This window comes from Oryzias latipes, chromosome 2 (genome assembly GCF_053564925.1).
Source record: "Oryzias latipes strain Hd-rR chromosome 2, Olatipes_Hd-rR_3.1".
NCBI lineage: Eukaryota > Metazoa > Chordata > Actinopteri > Beloniformes > Adrianichthyidae > Oryzias > Oryzias latipes.
In genome coordinates this window covers 27,244,203-27,259,837 of record NC_136238.1, presented here as the reverse complement: position 1 = coordinate 27,259,837, position 15,635 = coordinate 27,244,203, and the positions used below count along the sequence as shown (strand labels likewise).

The 15,635-nt window shown below is 41.3% G+C and overlaps 2 long non-coding RNA genes across 3 annotated transcripts in view; both read left to right on the top strand.

The window, feature by feature from the left end:
- LOC144988207 (uncharacterized) overlaps window positions 1–15,635 on the top strand; it is a 211,330-nt gene that overhangs the window by 51,647 nt on the left and 144,048 nt on the right. The gene's annotated exons all lie outside the window — the stretch shown is intronic.
- Window positions 1–15,635, top strand: part of LOC144988232 (uncharacterized) — a 61,057-nt gene that overhangs the window by 2,712 nt on the left and 42,710 nt on the right. For both annotated transcript variants that reach the window (XR_013652077.1, XR_013652075.1), the window contains exon 2: window positions 3,047–3,334. This is a non-coding gene — a long non-coding RNA (uncharacterized LOC144988232). The remainder of the gene's footprint in view (window positions 1–3,046; window positions 3,335–15,635) is intronic.

The following is a 15,635-nucleotide window of genomic DNA, read 5'->3' as shown; positions in this document are numbered from 1 at the left end:
TTTCCTACGAAAACATAGATGGTTCCTGTCAAAAGTCATAATACCTATGCACCTGTGTGTGTGTGTTTGTGTCTATGTGTGTGATTGGGGTGAAATATGTCTCACAGCTGCAAATAAAGGAAAACTAATAATAATAAGACATCCTTGTACTTCCAGTTTGACTGCCGGGTCAATTTGACCCGAACAGTATCTATGTGATATAGTCATGCAGGGGGGGGGGGGGGGGTTGCAAATATGTGAGATGAACCAAATTCATAATATATGTTGATTACGCTAATTAAGCCAAGCAGAAGAAGTTTCATGCTGAAAAAATACTTGTAACTATTTTTCCTAGATTTCCTAAACTTTAAAACGGGTCAATTTGACCTGTAACATAACAGGAGGGTTAAGTAAATGTAGAGCTGTGACGGTGTCGAATTTTTCATCACCGTGGTGATGAACCACCAGGGGGCGCGGTGTCGCGGTTAACCCCCCCCCCCAAAGAAAAAGAAAAAAAAAATCCCCTGGCGGCCGCATCGGAAATGAATACAATTACATCGTACCATTCTTTATTAACAAATAACAGTAACAACTAACAACTACATATCTAACTTGTGAACTAACTATAGGTGTTGTAGATTGACTGTGTGTGTGAGCGCGGAGCGTCTTGTGTAGGTATAGTAGGAAGGTGCGCACACGTGTGTTGGGGGTGTGTGTTGATTCTTCTGCAACGGACGCTCTTTAGCTGCACGCGAGTTTCACCTGTGCTCTCTGGTACAGACATCTTCTCAGAATATTGTGTATTGCCCAGTAATAAGCAGACTGCAGACACTGTCACCTTTCCGGTAGCCGTGAAGCCTGACACCCCTGAAGAACGCGGGCCAGGAGGCTCCGCCTTTGTTTATACAGACACGTAACGTTACGCTGCAAAAAATAGTTCCCAAACAAAACATGTAGTGATATTCATGGAAATCTAACAGCGCGCATTCATGTTTGGTGTTACGGAGTGAAGGAGAACAGTAATATACCCCCCCCCCCCCCCAAACACGGTGGGCGGCCGTGTCGGGCACTTAAGAACGCACGCAGCTTGTAATGGAAATGAATACAATGGAAATTAATAATTAGAAAGCAGTAAATTTGTCGTATTTCCTTGTGAGACGGAAACTTCTGTTGTAGAATGTGTGTGTGCTTCTGAAAGCGTGCGCCTGTTTGTGTAACTGTAAAGGGAGCCGCGTGTCACGTGCAGCGTAGAGGCAGACAGTGAGAGCACGCGCGGTGGGAGAAAAGGAGACAACAATCTGAAAGAAAGAAGGAAAGTCTGAACACAGGACTAGGAGAAAAAGGAAATTATCAGCAAAGATGAATGCGTTTAATGTGTTTATTATAGTTCCAAACACGCACCATATGCAAAAAGTAAAAAAAATAAGTGCGGTGATGCGGTTATCGTCACAGCCCTAAGTAAATGTAACCCGTTACTACCCACCTCTGCATATATATTCATTTCAATCAGTCTCTTCTGGTTCTCCAGACTCCTCAAACATTTTCTCCAATGATCATAGTTTGTTGATGCTTGAAAAAAAAAACCAAAGTCCTGGGGGGTATTCCAGAAGGAGTTTAAACTACCCTGACTTTAAGCCTGAACTCTGGCTGAAATCCGCCTGAAATTGCTTACTCTGGGTATGTCGGTTCCAAAAGACCGGATATGAGTTAGCTTAATTACGCTCGACTTGGTAACCCTGGGTTAATGCACATGCACGGCACGTACTTAAAGACATTCTCTATGGATCGCCGATTTCCCGAGTCACCATGGAAACGCGTGGTGAAAAAAAACCCGGCTTCAGCGAGACGGAGTCTGAGATTTTAATGACGGCGTATGAAAATTATACGCCCATTAAAAAAGTAATACAGCTGCATCAGCAAAAGAAAGAGTTTCTGCTTGTAGTAGAAGAACAAAGTAAACACACGAGTTTCTGATCTTATTTCCATTTTCCTTGTGACATATATATATATAACATATCCAAATTTGCCAACTTAAATAAATTACTTCGATTGGTAACAAGTAATTGAGTTAAATTTATTCAACCTAATTTCTTACGTCTATAAAACTCAATATATGTTTATACAACTCATATTTACATATTTATCTAACTAAATGTCATATTACTCCAATTCAATTAAAATTTTTCCATCTTAATTAATTATAATTCTTGAACTCTGATATGTCTAAGTTTGAGCCGGCAAATGTACTCGTTTGTATAAAAATTAAAAAGAATGAAACAATATGCTCAAAGTGCACAACCTCATGTAGGAATTTTCAGTCATTGTAATTAAAGAAGTTAACAGAAGGGGTGCTATATAAACTCATCATCCTCTCCCTCCCTCTCACTCAAGGTGCAAAGGCTTAAGCAAAGTAGGACAAAATAACTCGTCAAAACACGGCAGAACACAGTGAAACAGCTAAACAACTAAACACATTTGGTCAAAAACCCACACTTAAATCCAAATCCGTCCAGATAGGCAAAGGGAATGGTATCCCACAATCCCTTGCGGTGCCGATCTAACAGCAGCACCAAAGTTACACCTACTTAATTGAATTAATTTGAATGAAAGTAAAACAAATGTCTGAAAACTACGTGTTATTTTTAAGGTGACCTAACAAAAAAAATGATTTATCTTAACTGAAGCAAATAATTACGTTAGATCAAAGTAAAAAAGTTTATTTTTCCAACATCCATATGTGTTTTTTTCACCCTCTCTTTGTGGAAAAGGTATTATCTGAGCTTCTTCATCCACTAAATCATCTTCAAATGGACACGCCATGCTGCTTCACCTCTCTGAAAACAAACTAACCTTTAACTGAACCTGCTCCAGACCAGGTTATGTTCAGAGCATGAGTTGCCATGACAACTTGACATACCCTGAAACATACCTCCATTTCTGGAACCGAAAGCTGAGGTTATCAACTTCCTTAGCCTCAAACTTACCGTGGGAGCTAGCATAACCTGCTTTCTGGAATACCCCCCTGGAAACGTATAAAAGGATCCTTGTTGTGTTTGTGTCACTGCAGGCCTCCCCCAGCATTGGATGACTGAAGAGGAAGATCTCTGCAACCAGCAGAGGAACTTCATAGTGGAACAGGAGGAACCAGAACCTCTGCAGATTCAAGAGGAACAGGAGGAACCAGAACCTCTGCAGATTCAAGAGGAACAGCAGAGCTTTAACGTAACTGATAGTCAGGATGAAGAAGGAAACCAACATGAAGAATCAACATCAACTACAGATGAGAACAGAGATCAGAGGAAGAGGAGGGACAGAAGTCATGTCCAAAGTGTGGACAGCTCTCACATGTCAGCAGGTCAGTGTGACTCTGATCTTCATCTCCACACTATCGGTATGTTCACTTCAACAACGGTTCTATCTTGAGCTTCAAGCTCTCCAAACATGCAGTCCATCAACAGCGTGTCCTGGAAGAGTCTCTTCTGTCCCTTCCAGTTGAAAAGACAGAAGACATTATTGGTCAGTGCAGCCGACAACATTCTTCAAATCATATGATCTTAGTTAGTCCCTCCAGCTAACGACAAACAGGAAACCTTAACAGATCAAAGCGAAAATTGTTAGCAGATAAAAAAGTACAATCTGTTTTGTCGTCTGTGGTTCTAAGTTTGTAGTTCACTTCTTTTCAGCAGATTTCTCTGTCAAACCCAAAATCCATCTAAACCTCTTTGATGTCTCCATGTCTCCAATTCCAGACATTCAGACAGATTCTATTTCCAAAACTACATTTCAAGCTAAAACCCAAAGACAGGATCCTGCTCATGGATCTGCAGACAGAAAAGATTCAAACCTGAACACATCAGTGAAAAACTGCTTAGTGTCAGAACTGTTCTCCATTTTTTTCTGGACTGATTCTTCCTCCAGTGCAGCTTCATCTTCATCAAACTGCTCCTCATTGGTGGGTGGAAACACAACAGGGAGGTTTTTCTGTGTCCAGTTCAGCTCCATGAATGTTCAGGCCGTTTAATGTCAGTGATTTCAGTTTAGAAAAACTGCATCTCTGCTGAGATTTGCTTCACTTCCATTAGAACCTCAGCAGCATCAGGATCATTTTGTTGATGGTTTGTCTGTGGAATGACATTTCATACTCATAGCTTCAGTGGAGATCAAGAGTCTGGAACCTTTAACACTAAAAGAACCATTTGATCCAGTTTCACAAGAACCACAAAGTTCAATTTCACTGTTTAACAAAATACTTTTTATTTCTGTTTTTCTGGCTGTTAAGAAAATCATTTATAAAATGTAGCTTTTAAAAACTGTCATGAGATTAATTCATTGTGTGATTAATCAATCACTACCTGTTATTAAGTAATTTAGTGAATCTATTTTTCATTTAATTTAATTATTTCCAGCGAAAATCCTGATTTTTGAGGTATTTTTATTGAAATCTGTTAAATTTTAATGAGCTATTTGTTTGAGGGCTATGCTATGTATCCCATCATGCATCACACTTGTCCCATAATGCAAGTCAGGTCCATAAATATTGGGACAGAGACTCAATGTCAGTATTTTTGGATTAGCCTAATGCTAACCCTTCTTGCAGCCAAGAAAGAAACACTGGCCGCACGGATTTAAAAATTATGAGCGAGCAGGTCCTAAATATTAATCATAACAGCAACAAAAACATTTAGAAGATATTCCCTGCAGCTTCCCGCCGATTGTGCTGTTCCAGGACAGCTATAGCCTCATGAACGGCTCTAGCAGATTTCACCATGCTAAAATTTTGGCGTTTGCTGGTTGGGCTAACATGCACTGACATCATCACCCCGCCTCCCTCCTGTAAATGCTAACTGAAATTGAGTTTTGCAACACTATTTGCAGGGTGGATGTGCAGGGCTCCAGACTGCGACCAAATAGTGGCATTTTGGGACCAAAAATTGAGAGTGTGCTACAAGTAAATTTGCCTCCCCCACCCTCTGTATTTTCTATACCTTAAACGTGGAAGGCGTACGTCAATGATCAATGAAATAATCAATGAGACGCGAGCGCACATGCACACAAACACACACGTACTCATGAGACGCGAGCACACACTCGCGTGTCATTGAGTGATGCCTGTCTGTGAGGCGGCTTATGCGTGTGAGAAGAATAGGGAAAGCAGCTGTAAGTGGCTAAAATGCATGGAGGGGGAGGGGCCTAGAGATAGTCGAGCGTGCGTAAACATCTGTGGGAAGGAAACGGAGACAAATATCATCACAACCTGATATGTGCGTCTGAGCTATGAGCAAGGCAACTATTGATTCGTTCTTCCGACCTGCGGCTAGTGTACCAGTGCACGAGTGTGCAGCCGGGGTCTCAAACTCTCGGCCCGCAGGCTATTTGCGGCCCCCAAGATGATATTTTAAGGCCCCCGCCTTAATATGAAAGTTTAATGTTAATGCGGCCCGCCAGTTTATATGAATGACACTTTTTTGTCGTGCCTGTAGCTGACAAAGCAAACAATCACAGTGGAGTACATGACTCTTGGGGGCGTGACATTGACCGGGCTTGAAAGCAAGGGAACATTTAAGGCAGGAAACCTGACAGCCCCCTCCCCGGACCACATTAAGGAGTTCCTTACTTTCTTTTTTAGAAAGTGTATATTCGCTCGCAATTTTATATACTAAATAAATATATGCAGTCCGTGCTGAACTTTTCTCTGGGCCTCACAGACCTGGAGGAGGGTTACGGTTATGGTTACGGTGAGGCGCTGCGGCGTATCAACCCTGACCAAACAGGTCTCCCCGCCCCCGTAGGAGGTGGGTCGCTGCGGAGAATGAATGTCCCACACCTACATGCGTGACAGATAACAGGGCTTTAACTTTAAACACGTGCAAGTGACAACAAGATTTAGTCTTAGATAAACTTAACACACGTAGAGAAAATGCAACGATAGACGTGTTTGGATGAACCAGCACCTTGCCTAGATCGTTGAAGTGACCCGCCCGGGGGAAGGAGAACAGCAAGTTGGACTTGTCCTTAACATTCAATTTAGTTTTAATACGCCTCTCCCCCTTAGTACGATCTGTTATCTGTGTTATTATATCTTTTATAATTATTTTAATGTTTTGTAACGTATGTAGCCTTTTTTAATCAATGGGTATTTTAAATTATTTTAATTGATCACTAACTACAAAAGACCATCAGGACACATGTCCCAGAATGCATTGTTTTGTAGTCATCAGGGCAGCTTTCAGTCAGTGTAGTGCTAAATTTCCAGCTGTGTTCGCTCAGGTTGGGGCCTTGCTCCGCCCCTTTCTGGTGATATTTTTGTGATGATTGACAGGTGATGTTGGAGCAAAAACAAAAATATACGTCTCACACCAGGTGATCTGCGCAGCATTGCGTCCATCTGGGTGATCTCAAACACGCTTTTTGTGCATGTTGGCTGCACCTATTTGGTATCACCAAGATGAATTTCCATCCCCTAATGTTTACATACATTTAAGTATTGTTTGTAACTGTGAAATGACCGAAAGGTTACTACGGTAATCACTTTGTTACTAAGCACCTTTTTTTATCCTGAATGTATGGTATTTTGTTTACTATTTGTACTGTCATGACAGCGATGGTGCTGTCAGTTTACCTGTTGTTGCATCTTCAAAAGTACAGAAAAAAATGTGACACTGAATTTGAAACAGCACATTGTAATTTCTGCATCTATTATTAAAGTATTTATTAGTAATACAGTAGAAATTAGTAGATTTGGTTAGCATGTTGATTTACGGTATGCGCCCCTAGATTTTCTGGTTGTGCCCCTAAAATTTTCAGTTGGGGGCCACTGTGATCCTAGTGAAAAGAGTTAGTCTGGAGCCCTGATGCGAAAATGAAAATGCAATCCCCTCTTTGCATTTCTGTTTTAATTATGACACAGAATAAGAAGTTTTTAAGTAGAAAATGAAAAAGCATTTTGAAGTATATATTTCTTTTTTTGTAAATATCTTTTTATTGTTTTTAAACACATGAACAAAATTAGAACCATTGAAACAGTATATATTGAACAGAAGACAAAAAAAATCAGCACAAGAAGGTACGTAGAGTTTGTCAGGTTGAAACTTTTCTCCTTTCCAGGATACTAAATACAAAGTTAACTATATGTCACAACCTTTTCTTGTTTTGTACATATACCATTTTTCCCAGTCCTTCAGAAATTGTTCTTCCTTCATTCTTAGTTTGTATGTAAGTCTCTCCATTGTTTGGATTTCTTCCACAACATACCTCCATTGCTTGTGTGTTGGGGCTTCAGCCTTCTGCCAGTTCTTAGTTATGGCTTTATTTGCTGCCACAAGAAGAACTTTTACTAGGTTTTGGTCCGTTTTATGTACAGTTCCCTTGTGATGTACCTCAGATACATCACAAGACAGGTTCGGGGTATCTACCTGAGTGTTTCACACATAGCAAAGTCGATGGACTCCCAGAAGAGCTTTATTTTCTCACATTCCCAAAAAATATGTGTCTGATTGAATCCTTATCCATGCAAGTTCTCCAGCAGTTGCTGAGTTTTGATTAGTTTGCCCTTGATTTGTGGTGTTATAAAATATCTTTGGTTTTTCCAAACAAATTCTCGCCATTTTAGTGACTGCGTAGTGGTTTGGTGAACTTTCCACATATCGTCCCACATCTCCTCTGAGATTTTTTTCTCTCAAATCCTTTTCCCATTTTGCTTTGACATATAGAGTTGACCCCATTTTTGATTCCATAAGGTGCTTATATGGAACGGATATAACCTTGGGAATATTTTCACTGTAGGCCTCTATGAATGTCTTAATTATTGGGTGTATTTTGTGTTCCTCTGTTTTGATTTGCTTTTCATAGTAGTCTCGCATTTGCATATATTTGAATAGGTCCTGATTTATTAGACCATATGTGTCTTTAAGTTCCTGAAATTCTCTCATTTCACCTTTCTTTATTATTTTGCACATGGCCGTAATACCCTTTTTAGCCCATTGTTTGAATCTGTGGTCAAATTTTGCAGGTCTAAATTTGTCGTCATGTGCTGTCCATTTCAGCAATCTGATTTCTTTACCTAATTTTAGTTGTTTTATAACATAATACCAATTCTCAAGAGTATATAATGTTTTTGGATTTAGATCTAAATGCTCTTTAGCAGTGGCTGGGATCCCATTTTCCCCCATACATGTTTGAATTGGGAATTTAGGTGCAAAAAGTTCTATATCGTTCCATCGGGCAACATACACTGTAGGGCTGCACGATATGAGGAAAACTCGCGATATGCGATATTAGAGATTAAAACTGCGATAATGATATAATGTGCGGTATATAAACAAATAGCAAAATAACCAAATAACCATTCCCATTACATTGCAACAGTTTAAAAATTATACTCCAAATGTCACTCGTCGACATAGGTGACAAACATCTAACATAATAGGCCTCCATCCGGTTGGTCAAATGCATAAAGGGATTTATTTGATTCGTTAAATGGTTCAAGCTGACATAAGATTGTTTTAGCACATTTAAGGTTTACGGTTTATTGCGATATTTGCCGTCTTTTGCGATATGCATATTGCAGAGCTGGATTTTGCGATAACGATAAATTTGCGGTATATTGTGCAGGCCTAATACACTGTATTACACCAGTATACTAAACGATGTATTTGGGCAGCTCTAAAGTATTTTTTTAGATTAGGTAAGGCTCTTCCCCCCTTTATATTGGGTAGTTGTAAAGTGTGATATTGTATTCTTGGTCGTTTTCCTTCCCATATAAATGTTGATTTAAGTTTATCCCATTTTTGGAATTGGGATTGTGGGATTTCTACTGGTAAAGCTAGAAAGAGGTAAAGGAGGCGTGGTAGTATATTCATTTTTATAACATTTATTCTTTCACTTAATCCTAGTGTGTATGTGGACCATCTTTCTATGTCTTTTCTGATATTGATATTTATACGTTCATAGTTATTCTGATATAGTTTTGCTGGGTCTTTTAGGTATATTCACCTCCAAGTACTCCAAGTAAACTGATTTTGCATCCCATTTTATCTTCCATTCCTTTAAACCTTGGTTTGCAACGCAACTGAACAATGAGTATCTGAGTTTTATTTATATTTATTTTGTATCCTGAGCTTTGACCAAATCTATCAAAAATCTTCATCAAATTACCAAATGATTTGACTGGATCTAATAAATATACCATAACGTCATCTGCGAACAGGCCTATGATATGTACCTGTCCATCGATGTCTATTCCTGTTATCCTCGTGTCTTGTCTCACCATTTGGGCAAAATATTTTATATAGAGGGCAAAGAGTATAGGGCTAAGGCAACAGCCCTGTCTAGTCCCCCTTCCCAGACTGAATCTATTTGTTAGGGAGCCGTTAATTTTGATTCTACCTGTTGATTTGTAGTAGAGAGAACAGCCTTATAAAGTATTTCTTTGCCTGCCCTTAAGTCTAATTTTTAAATAAATGGCATTGTGGTCTGATACATCAGCTACTCCAATATAACACCCCATTATTGTGCTCATGTGCTCTTTCTGCATGAAGAAGTAATCGATCCTGGAGTAGACTGAATGAGTTTCAGAGTAGTGGCTCTAATCTTTTTGTAGAGGATGGAGATCTCTCCACACATCAATAAATCCCATTGATTTCCACATATATTTTTTTACAAATGTTGAGGTTGGTTTCTTATTTCTATTCTTACTGGTTGTGTCTAGGTTATAGTCCATGCAGAGTGCACGATTTTGTAGTTTATCAAGAGTCGACTGTTTTCTCAGAAAGTAGACCAAAAAAAAAGGGCTTATGGGTAACCAACGAGGACAATTTTAACACTAAACACACACAATTTAAAAAGCTTCATTTTACAATTACACTCTGTGTTAAAATATGCAGCTATGAACAAAAAAAATTCCTAAAACAAAACGGCAAGTTATTTTTTTACATAAAGGGAATACTTTTTCACAGTTCAGAATTCATTTTCTTCACCTTCTAGGTTCACTCTATCACTGTGAAGCATGCAAACATGGCATTGCAAACAGCATCCTTGTAGGTGTCAGAGGGAGACGGCTCATAGGAGCTTCCTTTACTTCCTAAACCTGTGCCCTTTAATCTTAATGAAGCCTGTGAGGAGACGTGAAGGCCATTATTAGGAGAGACAGGCAGGCGGCAACTCCTTGTGTAACGCTGCTAATTACATGAGGAAAATAGTGAAGGAGGCCTGGATGGACGGCGTGTGTTGACTCACCGCGATGGGAAAAAACTGTTGTTGAACTTGCAGGCTAGCTGCCATTTGCTTGAATTTCTGTGCTCGTTCAGCACCTGTGTACGAAGCGTAGTTGCTCTGATGCTTGGTCTCATAGTGCCGACGGACATTATAATCTTTCATCATGGCAACATCTTCAGTGCAAATCAAACAGACAGACTTTCCGTTGATTTCCTCAAAGAAATATTCATTTTCCCACCGTGTTTGAAATCTTCTACACTCACTTGCTATCTTGCGTTTCTTTGGTGCTGCCATTTCTTGTGACTCCTGGCAAATATTCTTCTTTGCTTAATTTTGTTTAGTGGAGAAACACTTTTCTGTGACCGCCTCCATCTAGTGTTGAGACTGAGAAGTGCAACAAAGTTGAGCTCAAGCACCATGTGCGGGCCATATTCAATTATTTTCAAAATTTGCTGTGGGCCAATAAAAACAGACCCACGGGCCACAGTTTGCTATCAATATTGCTACTCCTCGTTTCCGTAGATTGGTGTGTGAGCTATAGAAAGTGTTCTTGAACCCAAACTTTTTCAATTTTTCGTGTTCTGTATTTGTCAAATGGGTCTCTTGCAGGAAGTTTATATGATTTTTTTCTTTCTTTAGTTTAGTCATAATTTGGGCCCTTTTGACTGGGTTTCCCAGACCATTTACATTTAGAGACAGGAGATGGTATTCATTTCTTTTAGTATTCATAAATGGTTATAGAGTCTTTTACAAAATAATATTCAATCATGAAGGAAAGTCGACACTAATAGTAGTATTAAGTCGGCTCCCTTCTTGTTTTAAGGGGTAAGACCTCACAAAAAGAGAGGGCCCTTTGCTACTGATGAGATTCATCCCATACTGGATTACTTTACCCATCCTAGTCCGCACAACAAATTTACATTCCCACATATCCAACATTTCTCGGGTTTAATACCCATCAAGGGAAGGCATATTAACAAGTCATATTCTTATTTAGATGTCTACTGTAATTATTCACTTAAATTTTTTTTTTTTTTTTACTCATCCTTCGTTTGTGTTCTTGTGCTCAAATTCCTGGAGCTGTGGGCGTGCTTGTCTGGCCGCTTGCCCTGGTCTCTTTTTCCTGCTCAAGATTCAAGATTCAAGATTCAAGTTTTATTGCCGTTTGCACATGCGGTACATCGGAATTTTTCTTTGGCGTCTCTCATGTCAGGGTAGGTTAAAAAAGGACAAAAGAAAAATTTGAAGAAGAAATAATAAAGAAAATAAAAATAAATAGAATAAAGTTAAAAAGTCAAAATTAGACGACAAATTTACATGGTGTATAAAAAAATATAAATATAAGTAAAATATGATAATGAATATTGCAGAGACCCAATCTGTACAGAAGCATTTTTGCACATAGAATTATTGCACATATTATTGTTTATTGCACTTAGTAATTTAGTCCAGTCTTCTCTCTCTGATGTCCTTTGCCAGCATTCTGATTGCTGTTGGGAAGAAGCTGTCGTGGAAGCGTGTGGTGTGTGCGTGGATGCTTTCAGGCCTGCAACGTCTGAGGTTGTGGCCTGATTCCACACATTGGATCAGTCCATGAGCAGGGTGATGTCTGTCTCTGATGATCTTAGTCACTCTCCTCCTGCAGCGCTGTTCATATGTTGGTGTCCATGGATGGTAGGTTGCAACCTATAATTTTTCCAGCTGTATTAATGACCCTCTGCAGCATCTTCTTCTCTTTTAAGGTGGTGTTACTGAACCAGGCTGTTAGTCCGCTTGTGAGGATGCTTTCCACAAGCCCCCTGTAGGCTTGGGTGAGGGTCCGGCGCTTGAGACCGGCCTTCTTCAGCAGCCTGATGAAGTACAGCCTCTGCTGGGCTTTCTTCACTGTGGCAACAGTGTTTTTTTCCCAGCTGAGGCTGTTTGTGATCTGCAGACCAAGGAACCGGTGGCAGTCGGTCCGCTCCACCACAGTCCCGTTGATGATGAGCGATTGATGTGGCGGTGCTTTCCTTCTGTAGTCCACGATTATTTCTCTTGTTTTCTCTACGTTGAGAACAAGGTCGTTGTCCTCTCCGTAGATGGTGATCCTGTGCACCAGGTCTCTGTATGCAGACTCGTCCCCTCCTCTGATGAGGCCGAGGACGGTTGTGTCGTCTGCATACTTAATGATGATGTTGTTTGAGTCGGGGGAGGTGCAGTCGTAGGTGTAAAGTGAGAAGAGCTTTGGACTGAGGCAGCACCCCTGTGGTGTACCGGTGCTGACTGTCAGCTCAGCAGAAACCTTCTTTCCCATCCTCACCACCTGTGGTCGGTCAGTGAGAAAGTCAAGAATCCAGTTTCTGGTGGGTGTTGGTATTCCCAGATCTACAAGTTTATCAGTCAGCTTCAGGGGCCTGATGGTGTTGAAGGCAGAGCTGTAGTCCAGGAACAGAATCCGGGCGTACGTGTTCTTGGTGTCCAGATGTTGCAGGGTGGAGTGAAGTGCCAGTACCACCGCATCTTCTGCTGATCTGTTGGGGCGGTAGGCAAACTGGTGGGGGTCTACTGATTCGTCGACCACGGAGTTGATGTGGGACAGAACCAGCTTTTCCAGACATTTCATTGCTGCAGAGGTGAGAGCCACGGGTCTAAGGTCGTTCATCGCTGCGACGTGTGTTTTCTTCGGGACCGGCACGATCACAGAGGACTTGAAGATACGGGGCACTGTTTCCTGCGATAGCGAGAGGTTGAAGATGTCTGTACACCTCTGCTAGCTGCTCCGCACAGGCTTTCAGAACCCTTGGTGAAACGTGGTCCGGTCCCGTCGCCTTGTGTGGGTTCACCTGCTTCAGGGCCCTGAGGACCTGTGTGTGAGTCACCTGCAGCGCAGCCTCTTCTGGGGCCCAGGAGGTCTTTTGGGGGACCTCTTTGTTGTTCTGGTCGAACCTTGCGTAGAAGCTGTTAAGGCTGTCTGGTAGGATGTTACTCTGGAACTCTGATCTGCTGGTGTTTGTCTTGTAGTTGGTGATGGATTTGATCCCCTGCCACAGGCCTCTTGTGTTGGTTTCCCTGTGGCAGCTCTCAATTTTCTGACTGTAGTTCCTGCTCGGTGTCCACATAGCGACTCCAGTTGACAGTAGTTTCTCCGCCTGAGCAAACTCCTTGGTGTGTCCCACCGGGTTTTCCACCTCGTATCCTCTCTTCCTCAGATCGTTGGTCGCGTCGTCTGCATCCGCGTATGTTACAACTCCGCCCGGCCAGTGCACGCGCATTTTATTGGAGGGAGTTTGGAAGCAGATTCCTTCTATCTTTAACACCTTTTTGATGTTTATGTATGCTTTGCGTTGTTGCAGAATGCTCTCCGCGTAGTCTTGATCGAAAAAGACCCTTTTCTCTCCGTACATGACAATCTTTTTGTCCCACGCTTTTTTGAGTATCAAGTCTTTTACGGTGAATTGTTGAAAGCATATTACAATGGACCATGGAGGATGACTTGCCTTTGGCTTTGGAGCTAAATCTCGATGAGCTCTCTGAATCTGGAGATCCATGTTTAGTGAAAACTCATCTTGGAGCCATTTGTCAATAAAAGCAGCCATCGAGTTTTCCGTCGCCTCCGCCTCCTCTTTGACACTGTAGATTCGCAGGTTATTCCGTTTTGATCTCGATTCCAGGTCATCCAACTTTTCCTTCATCTTTTTCTGATCTTTCATTAATTCACACAGCGCACTATTAGCTTCACGGCTCCACGCTTCCATCTCTTCCGTCCGCGCTGCAGCTGCGTTGATCTTTTCTTGTTGTTCGTTCATCTCTGTTGATATTTTGGAAAATTTCTGATTGATGTCCTCCCTGAATTTGGATAATTTGTCACTCATTTGAGCCGTGATGTCATCTTTAAATGTTTTCAAGTCAGCCCAGCCCTAATTGTGAAAATGAAAAAGCATTTCTGTTAATTCATTATAATTTTCAAGTTAGACATTTCTAACTGAAATTTATGGTGTCAATTCAGCACCTAAGGAATTGTGCATCAAAACTGTAAAACCGCGCATCAAAACCCCAAATCTGAGAATCAAAATGCATAAATTGAGAACCAAAAGCTATAATTTGCAAACAAAAGCTATAACCCAAAGCACAATTATATCTTTCAGTTGCTGATTTGTTTTTCTCATAATTCTAAATTCCTGTTTTTGAGTTGCAGTTTTATTTTTGAAATCGTCTTTTTGAGTTGCGCTTTTATTTTTTGCGGTTTTGCTTCTAAAACAGCGACACATCAGTCAAGGGGAGGGGACATCCCCGACATCCAGAATCTCATTGGCTACCGAATGACTCAGTCTTACGTCAACATACCAGTTTCAAACGGTGAAGTTTTCACATTTTTCAAATCTTTTGCTATATTAATCGATCAAACGGAGGACGCCAGCACAGTCAGATGAGGAGCTCCACCAGTAACTGCTACTGAAAAAAGATGTTAAAAAGTAAGGCGTTGCATGAAAAACTATCACCATTCAATGTAAACAATGTTCTCCTGTGCTAGCATGCTAGCTAGCTCTATGCTTTTCCAATGCCAAAAAAAACCTTTTGCATTTTCATTCATGACCCACCCACCCCCCCACCCCCCATGGTCCGAGGCCATAGAAGGATAGGTCGTTTTTTTGGGGGTCTGACGATTTTTGGGTGACTTTTGGGCTGGAAAACTGGGACACTATCTAGCAATCCTGCACAGAGAACAAGAGTCGGCTCATTCTGATGGAAAAGCTTTTCATGAAATAAAAACAGTGAGGTCAATAAGTATTTGATCGCCCTGTGATTTATCATGTTCTCCCACTTAGAAAACATGGAGGGGTCTAGGTCAGGGGTCGGGAACCTATGGCTCGCGAGCCATATATGGCTCTTTTGATGGTCACATGTGGCTCGCAGACAAATCTTTAATTATACTTTTTTTTTTTTTTTTCATTAGACCAGACCTTGTCTGGCGCGATGCGATGCCAGAGGCGCACAGTAGTAGCGGTGCTTGGAGAACAAAATCTACACCAGCATTATCACTTTACTTCTTTCTCTTTCGGCTTTTCCCATCAGGGGTCGCCACAGCGAATCATCCTTTTCCACCTCACTCTATCATGGACATCTTCTACCCTAACATTAGCCAACTTCATGTCCTCTGTTAAGACATCCATGTATCTCCTCTTTGGCCGTCCTCTTGCCCTCCTGCCAGGCAGCTCCATCTCCAACATCCTTCTACCAATATATCCACTATCCCTCCTCTGAACATGTCCAAACCATCTCAGTCTGGCTTCTCTGACTTTGTCGCTAACACAGGCAACATGAGCCGTCCCTCTGATGTACTCGTTCCTTATCCTGTCTAACCTGGTCGCTCCTAAGGAGAACCTCAACATCTTCATCTCCGCTACCTCCATCTCAGCCTCTTGTCTCTGTCTCACTGCTACCGTCTCTAACCCATAGAGCAGAGC